This window comes from Dermacentor silvarum, chromosome 4, assembly GCF_013339745.2.
Source record: "Dermacentor silvarum isolate Dsil-2018 chromosome 4, BIME_Dsil_1.4, whole genome shotgun sequence".
NCBI classification, from domain to species: Eukaryota; Metazoa; Arthropoda; class Arachnida; order Ixodida; family Ixodidae; genus Dermacentor; species Dermacentor silvarum.
Genome location: NC_051157.2, coordinates 67217305 through 67238799, shown reverse-complemented (window position 1 = coordinate 67238799; position 21495 = coordinate 67217305).

The window sequence follows — 21495 nt, the reverse complement described above, 5'->3', positions numbered from 1 at the left end:
CCTTCCCCTGATGCTGCGCCGTGCTCCCTATTGGGCAGCAGAAATAAGCGTCATCTTTTTCAATAAAATCACTACTACCTGAGGTTGGTGGCGCCGATGCTCGGTTCAAGCGCGACGCCGGCAAGCGGACCCAGAGCCGGCGAGAGCGCGGGAAGCGGCGGCAAAACGCCTGAAGCGTTCTCTACGTCAGGTTGGTGGCGCCGATGCTCGGTTCAAATGCGAGCTTCACAAGCCCTCAGCTCCGGGTCCACTTGCCGGCGTTGCCGTACTGCTGCAGCTTTGCGAGCCCTCGACTCCGCTTGCAGTTGAGCCGCCACTCTCGTCTTTTCATCCATAGCGGGCGCGCCGTTATCAGAAGCGATCGTTATCATGCATGGCTGAAGAGAGAAAGAGAGCGCGCGTCGGGAACGAACGTCCTTGTGCACTGCAGCAAACCAGAGCTAAGGACGACTACGACGGGGGGGGGGGGGGGGGGGGGAACCTAAGATGCTTCGCCCCTGAAAATAATCTGAGTATCTCCAAGCGACGGCAAGCAACATTACCTTGGCTCTGTCCAGCTACGTGATATATGTATGTTTTGAAATCTTGGTGCATGATAGCTGGGACACCCTGTACAGATCTCTTTATTGCATTTGTATTGTTCTCCATTCCAAATATTTTGTTACACTTAACCACCTTCTAAGCTGTCAAGTGATATGTGATGATTCCAATAAAGGAACTAAATAAAACATGTAACATGTGCTTTTCCACTTTAAACGTCTTTGCCTCTAACTTGGGCGCCTTTCAGAGTGAATAAATTTTAGCTTATCTTACTAATTTACGCTTTCTGATAGAAAATACGCAGATCAAAAATTACACATGTATTAACCTTGTCCCGGTGTAATATGTTTTCTGTATAGCTTACTACGAAAACATGAAAACATAGAAGAAATGATAGTTCTCATTCGGCTTGGAGCCACGTTTCAGAGCTGTTACTGAAAATCAATAGCACGTTCAAAGATGAGTTAAGTATGTGGCCGCCTTGACTGCTAGAGGTACCGGCTGCGACCAAACAATGGCTCCACGGGTATGCCAATCTGTACTCTCATTCATGATGTATGTGTTAACAGTTATGAACATACCACACAGTTTGATGGCTCAACTGGAACCAGATCATTGCGTTGCCCTTCGACTAATGCTTTCATTACCTCGTGAGGCGCAATCTGTTGCATTACTCACTGAAGCACATCTGTTACCCCTCAGGATGCAAGCAGGGCAGAGAACTCTATATGAAATTGAGCGTCTGCACCACGCATCGAATGGTCAATCGCTCCTTGATCGCCTGATTCACCGCTCGTTTTCTCGCATGGGAAAAAAATGGCGGTATTATTTATGAACGATGCTGGCATTTCTGAGCATGCTGCTTTAGTTACGCCTCCCCCCCCCCCCCGAAAGATATCCCCAAATACGTATTCCCTATTTATCTCACAATCCCTCACATACACAAAAAGTCTGATATTCCTGTTTCATTAATATTGCAATTGGCTCAGTCGCATATGCTCGAAAGAGCTTCCAGATTATCTTCAAATATTTAAAGATGCATCTGTACACAGCGACGGTGAGGGCACCTCTGCCGCCTTTTTCTGGCCTTCGATAGAAGTACGACGTAAATTTCATATACCCCATCCAGCCTCGTCTACAATTGCGGAGCTAGCAGCGATTAATGTTGCACTGAAATATGTGCAAGAGAAGTTACCGCATCGAAGGTTGCCATCTTTATGGGCATCCCGCGCTACCCTTAGCAGATTACAACGCAGTCAGATTGATTGTCCAGTTATGCGCAGCATTACTGACTCCGCCAAGAAAATTGCATCACATGGGATACATCTCGTTGCCCAATGGATACCTTCACACGTATACAGGGATCGCCGGAAATGAAGTGGCTGATCGGCTGGCTTCAACTTGCGCTCATAACGACTGTACTTGCCCTGAAATTTTGTGCAAGCTTGATGACGCTCGTCTGCTGATTCGTCGCCACCTACTCAAGCAGCATTCCATACCAGCGCATCGCAAATGGAACGTTCCCGCATGGTGTTCCGCGTCGAGGCTTGCTTCGTCGTGCTAGAGCACAACTGTGCTCTAGCGCGACTGGCTATGGGAACTGGCTGTGTGATCGTAGGCGAACGTTTATACCGACAAGGATGTGTGGCCTGTCCATCGTGTACGTCTTGCGGTTGCTGCGAGACACTTCAGCACACGATATTGAAGTTTCCCGCTTTCACTGCGCAGCACATGCCGCTAGTGTGGGACTATCATCTCCTTTGCCTGCGGTGCACGACACTCAGCGAACGTTTGTGCCCCAATTGTTGTGCGTCTCGACTCGATCAGGCTCATCAGGCTTTCCCGACTTTAATAGAGGTAACTAACTTTGGTTCACGTTTGTAGCTTATTTTTGTTTTCAAATGACGAGACCTCACACTATTTCGTCTATGTTATTTTCTTTAGTAGCGTGACCTAGCAGTTACAGGCCTTACGGCATGTGACATGTACTATGTGTGTTCCCCTTTATTCTTTGATAATTACCATCTTGCTCTTTCTTTCCTCTTTCCTCCCCTTGTTCCTGTCATCTATTGCTATGTTTCTGTCTCCTCCTCTCTGAAGAGCAGGCAGGCGTTGAGCCCCGTCCGGGGGCAGTTGCCAACCTGCGCCTCGCTTTCCCTGTCCTGTTAAGTGTGCATATGTTTTCAAAGCAAATAATAATAATAATAATATAATAACGGTATAATAATAATAAAAGTAATAATAATAATAATAATAATAATAATAATAATAATAATAATAATAATAATAATAATAATAATAATAAGATGAGCGCCTTAAACTGTACGTCGCTATGGGACAAGCTTTCAACTGCATGCAATATATTATTGCGATAGCAATTATATGGACACTCAAAAGCAGATTTCTGCCGTCGGCGTCGCCGTCGCCGTCGCCGTCGCCGTGAGGTTCCGTATGACGTCATTTGGAGAAGAAATCGTCGCCGCGCACCGAACGCTGTATGTGCGAGTGAAAGGGCGCGAGGGGCGCGTCTTTCACGGGGAGTGAACGCACGGCGGAGAACAAACGCGCGTTCTGCGCCGTGCTCGCTTAAGGGCTGCAGAAGTAGGCGTCTCTGTTCTCCTTCACAATCACCATGTATGTAGAGCAAACGCGCCTTCTTCCAACGAGCGAGAGGCCGTGGGGGAGGGGGAGGGAAGGGAGGCGACGTTTAGCTGCGGCACGCAGTGCCTATTTATATCAGAGGCTCCGGCAACAGTCACCAACGCCGCACGCATTTTGAGCGAACGCGGGCAAAACGCCGATGGCGTCGACAACAGTTCTGCGTGTTGTTGCTACCAAAGCCGCTCACCTTACTTCGTATGACATTGCTGTGTTGCTATCGCATTCATTGCTTCGCCCTTAGGGCGAAACTGTGACATTTTTTTTTCTGCTTACCCCACAAGGGGAGTTATTTTCATCGTAGCAGAAATAAAAGAATTCTTCGATAAAATCCGCAAATTGAAGATAAAAACAAAGTCAATGAGTAATGAGAAAAGGCGCACACTGTAATCTGAAACTATCATTTGAAAGGTGTCCAATGTAAAATAATGGGGTTGGCTAAGTTATTAAATAGGGTGATGGAACCAGTGTCACCCTTTGCTTTCACTATGCAAAGGTAATGCCAACATTTTTGCGATAATATTAGATTTCATCTCGATTTTCATCTCGATACTTCAAAAGTAATGTAAAAACAAAAAGTTTCAATTTTGTAGACATGAAACAAAGAAACTATATGCTTTATTATATATTTCGTGATTGGTTACCGTTAGGTAGAAGTGGTTTCCTTGGTTTTATTCCATGAAAGCAGGTCCTGTTTTTCATAAATGAAAGAAGGTTGTCATAAAACAGAACAGTTGGCCGCTTTGTGTAGGCTACCAACAAGGTGCTACGCACCGGACGCACACGCACACACACCCATACACACGCACGCATCCATATACGCACGTCGCAAATACGATGATCAGTTATTAGCGCAAAAATTAAGATAATTTACCGCTATTTTCATCCGTGATCAAGGCGTGCGAGTGAAATGGTGTTTAGCTTAATAAAGGTTCTGCTTGCACTGCCTTCGCCTTCTTTTATTCACTCTTGATAAGCTTCTCCACGATAGAACCAAGTGCTTCCACATATACGATGTATATGTCATCGGGTTTATACGGAAAGCCACTTTGTCTATAGTTTGGAAAAGCGCGTTGGAAAGCAAATACCGCATGCGAGATAAAACCTCCTGACTGCTTCCTGCTCGTTGGAAACCTATTTCAAACGTGGTTGCTTCTCGGTTGAATACTACCATTCCGCGGTCTCGGCGACTGGTCTCATTTCAAATGCTGCGCGAGGATCTGCGCTTCGAGAACCCAGAAAGCATTGTCGGGCAGAATTGAAGAGAGAGAGGAATGATAAGAAAAAGGCGAGGAGGTTAGGCAGGCTGAGCCCGGTTGCCTACCCGGCACTGAGTATGGTGACTGAAAGATGAGGAGAATTAAGGAGAGAGATGAAAAGTTAGCAGTATGCACGCATACAGATGTACAAGCGGTCCATCGTTATGTCTGTCACTGGCGGTCATAAAAGTTGGTGACCTCAAGAAGTGCAGCAGTGCTTTCGACGCCTTACACCTCGCAGGGGCATCATTGTTCTAATGCGCCACGGGTGGTCTGTGTTAGCAGACGTTGTGTTACTTGATTGAACACCACCGTGGAGTTGCCTTCGAGATTAACTATTGACTGTGTTGAATGTACAGGGTCAAGTGATTTAGTATGGTTGCGTATTTCGAGAACCAGACCTATGAGTATCCCAGTAGCTCCCGCCACCTGAATTGGTGCGGGTGTCGTCTATAACATTTATTCAGCACGCACAGTGTGCAGGTCAATACTTTTTTGTGTCATTTTTATTTTCTGCTCGAAGAGCAAGTAGCAATTCACTGCAGGATACCAACATTTAGAATTACATTGCGACATACTACGTGAACCTTCATACAGATGTAAATGGGTAAAGCGAGAACAAAAGAATTCCTTGACAGGTTACTCCTTCAAATAGCGGAGTTTCATGAATATACGCACTGTTATGGAGCTGAAGCCTTCCAGCTATAGCTTAGTGAACAATTCTTTTTCAAGCAGAGACATTCAGAAGCGGCCATGAAGGTTGCTATGAAAACGAAAATCCATGTCGATGCATCTTACGCTTTCTTTGCTCAACTGCTGTAGGTGCCATGAATCTGGAGCTTGCGTCAAGGCAAGAAATCCGAAGTTCTATATCAATAAAACGAATAAATTGAGTATTCGACTTATTTTAAGCAATAATGTGTTCAGATATGTAAAGCCTCCTAACGTTTCGCGAAGTTCATTGGTGTTCCTCATAATTTTGTCTTGTATTGCATTGAACTGTCTTGTAAAAGATTAGATTTTAAACAACAGTACATGCATGGGAGATTGCGATGACACATAACTCGAAAGTGGTGACGGTTTCTGTGTTCGTGCGAAGCAAATATACGTCACGCAGTTAACAACTGAAGCTCCGTAATTAAAACTTATCCGGTAATATTTCTCTCTCAATGGCCGTTAATAGGAGCCTACTAGCCAATTTCGCATACATTTGACACCCACTGTCGTAGCGTAGAATGTGGTCGCTACTTCTTCGGCGCCGCACAGGAGATCTGTACATATTTTCCTGATCCTGTTTATTTGATCTTTACTTACACGAATTACACATTTTTGCACTTGGGCATTACTGAACTACTGATTTATGAGCAGCACTCACTCCGACCTGGTCTCTTGGTGCCTTCGGCGCGAACTCACCCCGGTCGCCTCTGGAAGCCTCCCAACACCCTTTCAAAGAGCAATGACACCAACCACCACTCCCCCTTGACCAGGACCAATCAGGCCACACAGATTCAAACACACACACCCAATCGCGGGCGTGTTTCACCAAGATTGAGCTAGATGACAGCCGTTTTCCCAAAGAGTTAAATTCCAAAAAATAAACTACTAACTTACAGAAAACTAGAGCAAAGAAATATGGTTGTCTAGAAAGCGGAAATACAGAAGAGAGTCAGGAAGCATTCACCGAACAGTTTGGGAGCCCACTGGGAACCCACTGGGAAACCACTGGCCCCAGTACAAAAGGCGGTCGACAATGTGGTCATCCCATCGGGCCTTTAGAGGCACAGCGGGTGGTCCACCACCTGAGATTCCCCGAACTGACCTCCGCACTCGTGGGAGAAAAATATATCCAGAAAAAAAATGATAAAAATAAAAAAGAGCACTGTTACACAACAAATACGACGAAGAAGCGTAAGGACAGAAAGCTATGAGAAACTGATAAATAACGTGTTGCCGACAACATAACCTCTGTTATCAACAGCAATTGGCTCACCGCGCCCTTCTAAGGTATGCCAAACCATGCGGTCCTGCCTTGGCTGCCCATGACTGAACTGTCACCGGCTGGCAAGGCCTCCCACAACGGCCGGCGCCCCACTGAGGTCCTGACCTCCGGTTTGCTTCGCCCCCGCCATGGCGACATTTTCGCCCTCTCCTCTTCTATTTTCTTTTTCCCCCTCTCCCCTCCCCGTTGGCGTGAAACGCTGCTCCCTCAAGGGCTGCAGAAGATAGCGTCAACCTTTACCATCATAAAGAACCACTTATAGCTATCTACCGCACTTGGTATGAATAATATTTAAAGTTATAGGCAGGACATCTAGTGTACTTGAAGCGGAGAAGATAGTATAATTGGATGTCACGGCACCAGAAATTAATCTCTTTTTTTTAATGAAAGTTGACTGTCATTTTGAGTCACCAAATTATGTGCTCATGCAGCCTTTTAATTTTTAATGTTGTTCAGGATATGTATAATTGCAATATGTCCTGCCTTAATTTGAAGGTTGGCGGTCCCATTAATCGCACTCCACATAGCGCTTCATTCTTTGTACTTCTAAATTCAAACGAAAATTTTGTCCCATACCCTGTTACGGCAGCACTATTGAGATTACATCACCTCGAGTAAAACCAACAGAAAAAAAATGAAGCGGCATTTGAAGAGTGGCAGCGGGATTTAAAAGAGTGACCCAAAGTATCACACGTCGCGCCTGAACTCTGACACCTCTCGATGCATGGCGGCTCAAATCCGGTGGCGTCAGATTCGCTCTTCTGCAGTACTGTCAGTACTTTGTTTTCTGACACACAGCATTTTCCCACTTCTTGCAGCTGCTTTTGCTTCAACCTTCTCGGCATGTCACACGTTTCTACCTTCCGGCGCCGACGTCTCAATCCTCTGCCTTCGATAACCGCAGGGCATCAGCTTTCGCTTCTACATGGCCAGTATCCTCTGTCCTTTGCAGCCCGCGAAAGCCAAGCTCTCTCCCACAAACTGTTTTCCCGTAGGCTTTAACTTTCGTTGCGTCCGGTTTCTGCTATTCGAGTGTCTTCACCAGCTGGTGTTCTTGACCCTTGGGACGGCTAACATCAAGGCCAGACCGGAAAGACGAAGAGTAAGAGAATGCCGGGGCGACAGATCGGCTTTCCGTTGAGAGACGAGGGCCCAAGTGGCTGTGGAGCTTGAGGGAAATCACGCCGGCAGCTTGTACAAACACCTAAAGACGTCCGCCAATAAGCTTGCACCGCCTGTCCGTGAGACGTGAAAGCACGATGTGTCAGGTGATGTGTACGTACGAACAAAATGCCAACCGTTTGAGAATAGCGCTCATAGCAGCTAACCGGGTTTTTCTTTTTTTTTTGTTCATTCTTTATGTCCGCTCATTTCATGTCGCATTCGTCTCTTTCACGTTTCTTCCCGTCTTCGTACCGTTGGGATTTTTTAAACGTTCTTTGTACACTTATACATAGCTGTCTATCTCTTCTGCGCTTGGTCAGAGATTCCACAGCGGGTATCACCTTTGCTTTGATGATCCTTTGTTCTTGTAGACGCGCAGAAGCCATGTCGCACTTTTCGAATATTATGTAATATAAGTAATCCCATTTCGTGTACCAAAACGAAAAGAGTTACCAGCATACCGCGGTTGTTGCTTATAGTGTTTACGTTTTCAATCCGTCACCGTTTATGCACAAGTTTATGCTGTCAACTTACTCGCATTCGTGGCTTTCCAACCAGCTACGTGTTTCAACGAAAGATGTCTTTTACGCACTACCACATGGCAAAAAAGTACCTCAGATAGCACACCTTCAATATGGCGCATCATTCTTTTCCGGTCATGCATATTTTATTCATCGTATGTACACGCAATTTACAATGAGATGTTGATCTTAATATTATTTGTAATTGTTATTTGTTAAAGCCAATATTGATTTCATTGGCTGCATTTAGCGAGATGGTGGAGCTTGTACACTCTTATGATATGAAAATAGTGCTCAAAAAGATGAAAATGATACAAGCAACGATTACAAATATGCAGTGACATTAGTTCCTAAGTTCGCGTACCAAACAAATGCCCCAAACAAATGTAGAGACCCCAAACAAATTAAATGTTCCTGACCAATTATTGCAAATGAGGTTCCTTTTGGACGTGCCACATTCCGAGGACAACACTGGCGAACACGGACACTGGGAATCACAAAAACACAAACACAATAAAAGAACATGGAAATCAGAGTACACGTGATTCTAGAGGCACAACAGTTACCTCAGTTCAACGAGATTAAAGGTACCATAATTAGATTACGAACTATTTGATGTCGCTTATTTCTCCAGTAACTCTGAAATCAGGACGTACATCACTGTGTGGCAATTTTCCTGATGGTCGTGTGTCCAAGATAATTGAATTGCGGTAAAAATAAGAATAAGGGCTAAATTCGCGTTAAGGTTCGCATTTATAATAACGGTAAATGGAAATGAAAGTGTAGGAAGGCGCAACTTGTCTTTGATGGTATTCAAACCCAGAACTTCAACCTACCGCGTGCGTGGCTGTAGGTGGTTTTTATGCTATGCATTAAATACAACGTGCAGTTTATGGCTATCTTCGCTGCACGTCGAGCATAGTACTTAATTAAACAGACATGTCTAACTAAAGTACATATTTGACTGCAATAGATCTACCTGCTATACCAAGATTAAATTTTCATATAAAGAAGCAAGTACTTAGAACCGCTTACTTAGCGTTCTACCCGATCAAGCCACACTAAAAAGCTAAAAGAACACTCTTGCAGAACGAAAGCACTCATGCGTCTCATGAGTCTTGGTCCCCTTTTTCTGCGCTCCCCTTCGCAAGATCATGTAAAACCAACTGTCCCAACGGCTCACTATTCGAAAGTGTTTAAACATTCTTTCTTTCCTCTTGACATCAGCCAGTGAAATGAGGTAACCGCGAACATAGTGAAATGCACCACCGTTCAATCTTTCTGGTCAAAACTGGCCAAATCATCTCAGTTCTCGTCACCGGAAGCTTTTTTTTCTTCTGTCCTTTTCTTCTTTTTTTCTCATTTTGGTGTCCTGAGAACACCTGAATGCACAGTGCTCCACTTATACCACATCGACCGCATCTACTGAGTTGTCGGTTATATGTGTACACGCGACCGCATTTATCATTTGTTTTTGATGGCCACCGCTACTGGTAGCCACCGCCACGGCAGTAGCACGTGAAGTTTTCTTGTATAACGTGTACCTTTTCAATGCAATGTATGCCCTACTCCTGCCAAACGTATCGTAAAGGACTGGAAGTAACCGATAAATAAAATAAAAATAAAATTGAAAAATGCTTTGAATTCTGGGACGTTACGTGCCATAACCACGATTTCATTATGAGGCATGCCGTAGTGGGGCACCCCGGCTCATTTTTTACCGCCAGAGGATCTCTGACATGCCCCCAATGCATGGGACACGGGCGTTTTTGCATTTCGCCCCCATCGAAATGCGGCTGCCGCGGCCGGGATTGGATCCCGCAACGTCGTGCTTAGCAGAGCAACACGATAGCCGCTAAGCCACTGCGGCGCGTTAGTATGAAAAGGCTGAGCAGGGAGTTCACAATATAATTGTGCATTGTTTTGAACTTTATGGAGCAGGGCCGCCATTCTGACCTTGCATCTCTTGTTTTTCAGTTTTAAACGTGTATTATCAATACCACAGGGAGACTGTTCAAGTTCTTTCTGTTTAGCACTCATGGTCACTGTTTTCTCTATCAGCACAGTTTCCTACGCATGTCTGCTCTCAAAATTATACATGTTATTTTGTATTATTTTCACCTTTTTTTCTCTCAAGCATCTTTGTACGGAGGGGCCTCTATAATTCAAAATCCCCTTGTTATCTCTCAGGGTTCCTGTTTCTTGTACGTTTTGTTACCTTGCCAGACGACGGCCCTGTCGCAACCGCTTCAGCGTCTCCCAAAATAACGTCGACTCGCATTACCGGCAATCCTTTACAAAGGCCGGAGCTTCTCTAAAGCGGCTCCTGCTCTGGCTCATTAGTTGTAGCTTTCGGCTGAAAAGAAGCTTGTACACGGCCCATGCAGAGTATGCGTGCAGTGCAAGGTAAGGCTGAGTTGATGTTGCAAGCCAGCCGGTAATAATTTTTGGTGCAATAACAATACATGGTGCTTGTGTGGCGAAAATGTGTACTCACGAACGCATACGTCCAAAGTGTGCAAATTTTGACTGTGACATCTTATCACGTAGCAGAGATACAGACACATTGTTCCGCAACTACCACTGGCAGACGATATTCACTTTGATTCCTTCGCACGCGACGGGACATATGTTTGTCTGTGATGCTATAGTTAAAGATGATTAAGGAAAACTGTCGGTTTGGACAAATTAGTAGTTTGTCGTAACAGAATAACAGCGCGAGTAAAGAACATTGACAAACAAAAGCGCTCCTCCTGTCATTTTCTTTATGATGGTCTTTTACTCGCGCTCTTAATATGTTACTTGCTTGAGGCGCTACACTTGATTCTTGTTAATGCAGAGAAATTGTCAACGAATAATTGGGAAGGTAGCCTTTGTTCGTGACTTTATTTACAGTTCTGCATCACACACCAAGAATATGAAGTACGGATGCCTGAAGCATTCCCTCTGCGTGAGCCTTATAATGTGATATATATTAACCAGCTCGTATATGATATTGACATTCAAGTTCACACATTTTCATATCGAAGATCATTATTATGACTTAAGAATAGTTAACTCAAACATCTGTTATATTCCCTCTTGTATTGCCTCTTAACTCAGCAGTAATTTTTTGTCTTGTCTTTATTAGTTACGTTTCAGTAAAACATCAAAGAGCAGGCTGGTATGTAACCAGCCTGCTCTTATGTAGCGCTTGTACGTACAAGCGCTAGTTTCGATTTCTTACTTACAATGCATTATTGCCTTATCAATTGTACCGAATTTATGAAGCAATCAGACTCTGACGATTTCTAGCTTCGGAGCGACACTCGTTGTCAGTGCTTCTTAACATACCTTAACCACTCTACGTTACGTCGCAGTTATCGAGCCAGATGTAACCCCGGAATCCTTGCTACAACCCATCATTCATGCATGTTAACCCATAGCAGTGCTATGAAGCTAATGGCGCTCTTAAAAACACTAGTAAAACACCCCCAAGGAAACTGTCTTCTAAGCCTTCGGCCCGCTAGTAATGAGGCACCCAAAAGAAAATGCACGCTACGGAAGCAAGCTTCGGTGCTGTGGAGGCACTGCACGCAATTACAGCGAGGCAAGCTCGTAAAAACGGAGTGGGGCATGGTCCACCTTGACAAGGTACTTGGCTTGTGTACGCGTAGGTGAATGGGGCCGGGGCATTGAAGCCTTGGCCAAGATGGGTGAATTTGAAAGAAGGTAGTGAACTGGCGGTCCTTGGGCTGCGCTTAGTCCTTTTTTTTTTTTACCAGATCTTCAACGTTTCTCTGTCCTACGCCACCCAGTGTGGCGTCGCGGCTTCCTAGCAGGGTTCGACCGACCATGATATGATCCGAGTTGTTATAAGGCGTGATTAGCCGGTACATTAGACGGCGTGTGGCAATAAGCCCAGGCCTGCGTCGATTCGAAGCAGTTTAATACAACGAGGTTTGTTGCGCAAGGAGATGGGAACGAGGATGACGTGAAGGATGTAAACGTTGTAAACCGCGTGGATATTGAAAGGCTCGTGTTCAGTATCGATTATAGTGGATACAGCTTCCGAACGTACACGAGGACACAAATTGTCGAAGACGTGAGCCTAGCTTGATTGCGTGTATAGGCGTAAGGTACTCGTTTTTGCTGCGTGTTTTTTTTTTTTTTTTTTTTTTGATGTCAGGAAAAAAGTTTAGCAAATGATAGGACAAATTAGACAGGCACACCGAACCCTATACGTGATTACTGTTACCCCAGCAACTACGCAGAAGCATGAACTTATACAGCAATTTATTACATGTTTGCTCGTTTGTTCACAACCGTACTTCAATATTGGGCGCGAGGGCCACCGCTGGAAGCACCGGCGCTGCAATAGTCCAGTGCGTCGAAAGTGGGATCACGTGTCGTCGCTTCGCCGCGGCGAGAGGGCGCGCGGTGATTTTATCCCGCGATTTAGGGGGTTTATTTTTACGTCTATGGCTCGGCCATGACGTACGCAGGGAAAATCTATCATCATCGGTAATGACTCGAGCGTCGTGGTCTTCTTCCACAGCTGGCTGCGTTGCCGCTCATCATTCCAGCGTAGAAGTTCACTTCTCCTCAGTCGTCGTAATGCGAGGCCGCGTTCACGTCGGTATGAGCCATTGCTCAAGGAGGTATGAGCCATTCATTGTCTCACATGACGGGCAGATTTAATAACAGAGGCAACTTTTCTGAGCAACCAAAATGAAGTTCACGAGCCATTCCACTCTGTGAAGGTGGATGATCACTGAAGCTGTTTAGCGCACGACACACAGGTGACACGGGATTTTGAACAAAGGTAAGAACGTATTTATTGTCTTGATCGGGGCTCATCGTGACTATGGGTACTCTGACTGTTTTCCTTGATACTTTTTCTCGGCAGCAGTGCAAGGACGGCCTTCACTACTACCTGAGTCCAAGATAACATAAATTTACGTAAACATTACAGCACGAAAAAAATATATATATGACCACTCTTCACCTCTTTTCGTTGTTTCACGCTTTTGTTTTCTTCTGCTCGATTCTGTAATTTGCTACGCTAATAATAGATAACTGCAGCAACATATCGTCTGTGTTACCATGCACAGGGGCGCATGCGAACTAGACATCACTACGCGGCACGATACGCTTCTTAAGCTGTATAATAAAGGTGGGCTGATTCCGAAGGCTGTGCATTGTACAAGCGATGGAACTTGCGCTCCTACAAAGCTTTATCGACCAACGATATTTCTGCTAAGTGTAATGAGGAAAATATCTGGTAGTATCAAGTTACGCAAATAATGAAGCCGGACATAGACGGACATAGACGATGATCTGACCCTTTCTGTGTCCGTTTTGCTACTGTTATTCGTAATCAGTATCGCAGAGAAAATAATTTTCTTGCGAAACATAAGATGTGCTATGTGTAATGAGCAGTAGCCAATGCCTTCTCCGATTTAGAAGAACGCAATTATGGGCGGTACGAATGTAGGAGAGTGTCAATAATTTAGTGTCTTATGCTGAAAGCGTGCGTGAAAAAAAGAAAGTGTAGGGTTTTCAATAACATCGGATTAGTTACGGTTCATGTACAAAAAAAATTGTATAAAGAGTTTGTGAAATGCGAATTCAACAACCTTCTTTAATACCGCTATTTTGTAGGGCTGCAATTAATGGTACTAATGTAGATATATTTATTTATCCCAATTACAATATGGTAAACAACATAAAAAAGTTTATTTTATATCTCCAAATTTAGTACTGTTGGCATCCGTATAAATGTCCGCGTTCAGGTGTGTTACCTTGCTCTATTTTTCTTCATTCAGAATAAAGTCTTGCCTTTTCGTGCGTACAGATGTAAATCGCCAATGGATGCTCATAATTTCAAGGCAGCCAAAGACTAAATGGAAATAGGCGAAGATCGTGTAGCCTCTTAAAATGTACACTTCTGGGAACCGTCCTCTGCTCGACCTTTATTACAGTTACTGCGCTAGACCAAACAAGATGTGTAAAGTCGAGATTATGAACCACGTGTCCACTGTTAACGCCGAAAAATTCACCCTCAATGCTACTGTCATCCTGGCGCAAGTTTCTTTGTTTGCACACAATACTATTGTGGCTTTAATGATGCCAAAGTAGAAGCCATCTTAAAGCGAAACTTTCTTTACTTTTATTGCGCACAGTTTCTTGCACGTAGTTGTTTGCAGTGTTTAAAGGCTTCAAGAAAGATTCAGCTAGACTATATTCCAAAAAGTGCTTTGAATCTGCCACCTTTGTTTGTTTGTTTGTTTGTTTGTTTCTTTCTTTCTTTTTCTTCTTTTTTATATAAAGCTGGCTATGCGGTAATCTAAGCAAAAGTTTTCTAAGAGCTTTATGTGCTTTTGCATTCTATATTTGTTTTATAATTTTCAGTAAAATATCTATGGCCCCATTGTCAAAAAAGGCTTGAAGGCATTTTCATGACTAAACCAAATCTAAAAACGAATTCAGCTTTTTTTCTTTCGCCATGGGCTGACAATACATGTCGCATGTTATTTGTCGCATGCTAGCATTCCAATGACGCAAACGCGCCATGCGGATCACCACAGCCGCTGCAGAACCCATTCATTGATAGGCTAGGTTTGCGCTGTACATACAGTACTAATTGATCACAGAGAAGATATCTCAGCGTGCAGTTCAAACGAACTTAACACTGCACCCTACTGATTTACTGGAACATTCAAGTTCAGCAAATTTTTTTCGTCATATATTCTCATAATGCGTCAATCCTGAGAGCTGGGCTCGTCGGTGTCCGTGCATGCTTGCGTCGTCTCTTTTTTGTTTTTTTTGTTTTTTGTTTTTCAAAACGGGAAAGAATTCTCAAAATGCTTCATCAGACATATATTCACCCAGTGTTCACTTGCCTCGTTCCTATAGGTGACTGATGTCTAACTAACGAATATGTTACTACCACCCCATCTTGTATAAACGAGCAAGTGCTCCATACGACACCCGTGGCTCAAGATCCCGCGTGGCACTGGAGTCCTCGAATTCGGCATGAGAGTGACTGATGACTGATTGCCTTTCTCGTAGATGCCATATAAAACGCATATTGAATTATGCCCATAAATTGCCTGTATCCAAACCATCTCCAACCCATCCTTCAAGCGGGCAAGTTTCTACAAGATATTATTTCACTCTACTCACACATCTTCGGTCAGCATGCAAGTGAGATTCTCCCTCCGCAACATTGGACGCCAGGGGATGACGTGTTTTTGAATTCTTTGACGTACCCGATGCTTTATATCCATCTGCCCAAAGAGTTCGTCCATTCCTGCTTACGAGTTTTGGCGACAATCTGGCTTCCACGCTCTTTTTTGTTTCTTTCTCTCTTCAGAAGCTGAGAGATAGACAGAAGACGAATGAATGCAGACATCCCCGGCGAGGCTAGATATATATACAGGATTGAAAAGACGCGAACGTGCAAGTGAGGGAGGAGATGTGCGCCATTGCTCCATGAAAGCAAGTCATGAGCGCGGAGCCGCTAAACGAGCCGAGCAGCGCCGCAGTTTGTTTACAACCAGGGGACGCGTGCAGCCGCATCGCCCACCCGCGCCTACTCGCGCGACGCTGACGCGGAAGCGGGAAGCCTTTGCATCCGCAGCTGCCAAGCACCCCATCCAGTCCATTAGCCTTCTTTAGTGACTGCGTCGACTGATTCGTGGGTGATAGCCGGAAACACCAGATAGCGGAGGCACATGCGGGCTCGCGCTCTGCACGTTGGCCAAGACCTTTTTTAGGGGCTGTAATTTAGGAACGCGCTGAAATGTTCTTTTGGGGGCTTACTGGTTGACGATTTCTCGTTTTTATTTACGAATTGTCGCGGCAAGGATACCAGCATTCCCCCTTCGCTTTCTTCGGGGTCGAAATTGGGTACTGAAATAAAATTCGCGCTAAGTAAGAACCCGTGTGGCATTCTATCTCGTTGTCATGAAACTGGTGCTTCAGTATTTGGAGGTATGAATTTCACTATTCCGGAAACTGACGGGTTACTAAACTACTCTCAGCTATAACCTTCCGATAGGAAAAAAAACGCAAATGGAAAGCTACCGAGGGGATAATAATTGGTGAGCGTACCCCGCCAAAAAGGATGACAGTTGGGATGGGAATTCAAGTGCTGCTAGCTTAGCCATATCTGCCACAGTAGCTCAGTGGCTACAGTGTTTCGCTGCTGAGAACGAAGTCGTGGGATCGATTGCCCGCCATGGTGGCCACATTCTATAGGGGCGAAATGAAAAAAAAAAACGCTCGTTTAGTAGGATTTACGTGCCTGTTAAAGAACTGGTGGTGATGGGATTCATACTGGAGCCCTCCCCTATGCTTTCCTTCATAACTCTCCCTAAATATCGGCACATTATAACTCACAATTAAAAAAATTACTTCGCCGTAAAAGCAGCACACTACAATCGCGAGGAACCTTATATAGTCGCCCAACAGACGTCTCTAGAAGCACCGCAAACAGTGGCTTCTAAAAAGCTGGCCACTGAAACTTGAATGTATTTGTGTTATGAGGCATATGACGTGCACATCACGCTTATCGCGGAGGCGCAAAACGCATACGAATTCGAAGTACTGGCTATAGCACTCATTTTTTAGTTATGGATTTATTGCATAGCACGTGGCAGCAAAATGGATGAAACTAAGAAGAGGTTTAGAATCTGCGCGAAAAAAAAATGAATAAAATAACATTGAAAAGACTTTCTGGAATGTACGTGCACAAAGTTTCTTCTTACGAGGATTTCCTTTGACAAGGTAATTCCGAAAGCAAGAATTCAGCAGCGTTCAATTGTCCACCGATTTTCGCGGTTACTGGTGTATGCCTCCATATTCGGGCATCAAAATTTCTGCCGTCATCGTCTGCGCTATTTCGTAAGGTCAGGTCGGCGAAAGTTCTCAGGGCCGTCATAAAAATTTGAATAAGCGAAGGGTCAATAAGCACATTCTTGCTTTCTGATTGTTGCCGTACCAGCCACACGGTCATGATGTTTTTGTTTTAAACAGCTGCGAAGTTCTCTGGCGATGTCGACTTCGAACAGAGTTATTCTGAACGCCATCTTTCTCATACAGCATCACTATTCGGAAGTTTAAGCTTTGCATATATGTAGGGCTGGTCATTTCTTCACAGAATTATCTCGACTACAGAGATTTTGCCGGAGTTTCCGGCTGGAATAAACGGGGCGGCACTGCAGACAATGTCATTTGATATTTAGAAAAAAAAAGAAATGTCACAGTTTCGCCCTAAGGGCGAAGCAATGAATGCGATAGCAACACAGCAATGTCATACGAAGTAAGGTGAGCGGCTTTGGTAGCAACAACACGCAGAACTGTTGTCGACGCCATCGGCGTTTTGCCCGCGTTAGCTCAAAATGCGTGCGGCGTTGGTGACTGTTGCTGGAGCCTCTGATATAAATAGGCACTTGGTGCCGCAGCTAAACGTCGCCTCTCTTCCCTCCCCCTCCCCCACGGCCTCTCGCGCGTCCGAAGAAGGCGCGTTTGCTCTACATATATGGTGATTGTAAAGGAGAAAAGAGACGCCTACTTCTGCGGCCCTTAAGCGAGCACGGCGCAGAACGCGCGTTTGTTCTCCGCCGTGCGTTCACTCCCCGTGAAAGACGCGCCCCTCGCGCCCTTTCACTCGCACATACAGCGTTCGGCGCGCGGCGACGATTTCATCTCCAAATGACGTCATACGGAACCTCACGGCGACGGCGACGGCGACGGCGACGGCGACGGCGACGCCGACGGCAGAAATCTGCTTTTGAGTGTCCATATAATTGCTATCGCAATAAAAATATTTGATAGCGCAGTTTGATAGCGAATGGTTTAACGTTTTGGTAGTAGTAAAAGAGAGAGGGCCTCTCCTCTTTCTAAGATGATACGTGGTTCTCACCCCCACCTCGGCGTCCGGGACGCACCGTCAGAGACGGTCTGCACAGGTGGCTCAATGGGTGAGATCGGCTCGAAGGACGCAGACGCTGATGTATCAACGAAGAAAACTTGTATTTATAACGATTCTACAAAGCTTGGCTGCAATGATACATTGGTTACAGAGAGTTATACAGGTTTGGACTACATAGGGCAACCCTATCTCGGCCGAGCCGATGGTGCTTAGCACCCGAAGTCAGGTCCACAACCACTCTGCTTGATCGGAGCACTGCAGCCTGATTTTCTAGGCCCAACGCTCCGCCCCGAAATGTTTGTTGACAAATCGCTGTTGGTGTGTTTTGTGATTGGACAATCAGTTCACCAATCCTTGGGTTTGTTAGAATTTCCATGCGTGGTTGGCCGGTCCGTCAACCAACCATTTTAGAACACTTTTTTAGCACAGTTCACAGTGTAGAATCCTCACCCAAAGTATACAATATACAGCAACGAAGGGGAGAGGGTCACGCTACCCACATTTGTATAAAGTTCCAAGAAACTGCATGCCAGCGCAGCTGGTGCAACTAAGTAACAATAAGCAAAACACATGTACAAAACCTGGACGCGAGGAAGCACAGGAATCATTGCGCCAGTCCTCGAACACGTTCGCGAAGCGACGAGATTCCCAGGAGTCAAGGGCCATGTGGCATCATAAACAACTACTTGTTTTCGAGTAAAGTTGTCAGTGAGTCGTGCGGGATAACTGTTTTCCAGCCAAACGCCGACCCCGTGTCTCGACCTCAAGACGAAGTAAACATGTTCTCGGCGCCCACGCTCTGAGACAACACCGATATGCTCTCATGCGGCTCAGAAACCACACGCCGGTGCGCGCGGTAGCGCGCCCATAAAAAGTAATGGTGGCCACGCATCCATTCGGCTTCGCGCGATTCAAACTGTCCGTGTCGAGACCCGAACCGTGCCTATTCCAAGGCTACGGCGCCAGAACACCGGTGGGGAAGTCGGACACGAGACGGGGTTGTTTGTCGCCCTTTAGGGGAGGCCGCCCGTTTAACTAATCGGTGCAACCTCAAGTTGTGAATCTGTTCACACCCGCGCGTTTACTGCGCGCGAGGAGCACGCCTGTGGCGGTTCCGAGAAAGCACACCGCAAAAAGAGGGTTCGAGGCCCCTCGTCACTGTCAAGCGCGACCGCTAATGTGGCGCCGGTGGTCTTCTCTGCTCCCCGAGCTTTGCGGTAGTTGGGAGTCAAACATGCGTGTTTCTTCCACTTGCCCGCAAGATAACACTCTGTGTCAGCCTTCGACACCCATTACTCAAGTGGCGTCGGTGCGCAATGCGCACGTCGAGACGAAAGCCCACTGCCCAGATGGCCCACGCTGCGCTTTCAATTTGTTTTACTGCTGTTCGTGGCGGTCGGCCTACAGTAGTCTAGTAACTTGGAATAAGAAAGAGGGGCACAGTACGATGCGTATAGCTGCCAGCGTCTGGAAAGCTTCAGCTTATGCTTCCACTGCATCTTAACCAGTGCTATTGCTGCACAATTGTATATAGCAAAGTAGCCGCGGTATAAGTCTACCTTGTATAACGGGTGGCTATTCAACATCTGAAGCATTTCAACAGTGATGCTCGGCAGGAGCTGTTGCCTTATAATTCCTTCAAACGCTATACGTCATCCTTCTGATCATGACACCTATTTCGAAAGCTCATCCCACGGGGAACGTGATGCCTGTATCGCCCATTGTTAAGCGCGTCCTTGATGGTGTCTATGCGCTCTTGTCGCTCGGCATTTTCTGCGATTCTCTGCCACGGCGGCGCCTTGTCCATCAGCCGTTCCGAGAAAAGAAAGGTGGAGGAGGTCCCGCGGGACGCAACAAAAGTGCGTCTCCAATTACCGCCCCTCCGGTATCATTTTACGCGTGTTCCTAACTCATCTAGACTTACGCGTCCTTTTCTTTACTTAATATTACGGAAATGGTGCTACCTTTCTTTCTTTTCTTCATGTTCTCTGCTCCTGGCTTCTCTCAAGTACCTTCTCTCAAGCAGCTCATGCTTTTTGTTTTCTCCCCGTGAAAGGGTTTTGCTTCCCTTTTTGTGTTTGTAGCCCTCTTTGTCGCAGTTCTGTCTCCTGCCGTTACCTGTTCCTGACAAGCGTGGCCGATTGTCCTGACTTTGTGCGCACAATGCCGGTCACTATTGTCGTTTGGAAGCGCAGTCCCAGCGTCTTCGTCCCTTAATGGGCTTCTCTAGAGTGGTCTGCGTTAGGCTTTAGCTACGTGTGCGTATCCAATGAACTCTTGCCGTATCTTCTTTCCCCGTTACACTGCCTTGCTTTCTTTTGCCTTCGTCAAAGTCACCCTTCTTTTCTTTTGCCGTACGTCACTAATTTCACCGGCTTCGCCAGATTGGCAAAATTGCGATGCTTTCGGCTACAGCGAAAGCACCAGTCACCCAGCGCCCGCGCAATTCTTGCTAAATAATTGATGGTCTGAAAATAAATTCTCCTTAGGAACAATGTTGATGTGTTTTTTCGATCAGTGTACCAGCATTTAGGGGATGCATGCTCTTGAAGATCCTCTTAAACGAAGCAACTTACGTAAAAAGCTCACATGGATTAAGCCTTACTGAAGCTTAAATCTTCTACCGAATAACACAGTGACATAATTTCAAAGTATAAATTAAGAAAACAGCCCCCATGATTGACACTCACTAAAGCGGGCCTGGACTGACCAGTCGTTTCTCTATTGCCAGTAGAGGAAAGTGAAGTGTTGCTGGCCTACAGAATCTCGCGTACATGAAGAACACTTTGAGGTAAAGGAAAACATTACGGCTTACTGCACGAAGTTTTGTTTTCAATTAATGGATATCTTCCTGGGTTCCTTTCTTCTCTAGGGGAGACAAAATTGTATATAACGAACACATCATAAAAATTTGCTTAAGTTCATTATGTTTGAATTTGGGTTTATTTATTCATCTGATATATGAAATAATGTTTTTACAGCGCAGGTTCAGGATCCCGTTATCAACGGGTTCAACTGTAAAACTTAAGTGAAAACGCTGCTAGCTGTGAAATATCCTCTTAATTCTCTCACAGAGACACTCCTGATTAAGTGCGACAAATTAACACAGCACGAACGATGTACTTACTAAATTCGTTTACGACATGGTAACGACATACATTGAAACAGTACAAGGAGCATCAGGAAAATAAATGTTTATCATCGGCGACATTTTCCCAAAAGCAACCGCAAATTTTCGCTGCAAACACCACTTTTACAAAGACTTAAAGCAGATTTTCGCTTTAGGCCTTCAAAGGAAGCAAGAAACGAAAAAGCGCCAAAAAATTGAATAATACGAGACAAGGGATTATGTCCCCTGAGCGTGCGTAAAGTGAGCACTGCAAACATTTGGGCGAGAAAACTTCGACCCGACACCAAGGCCACAGTGATAGGCAG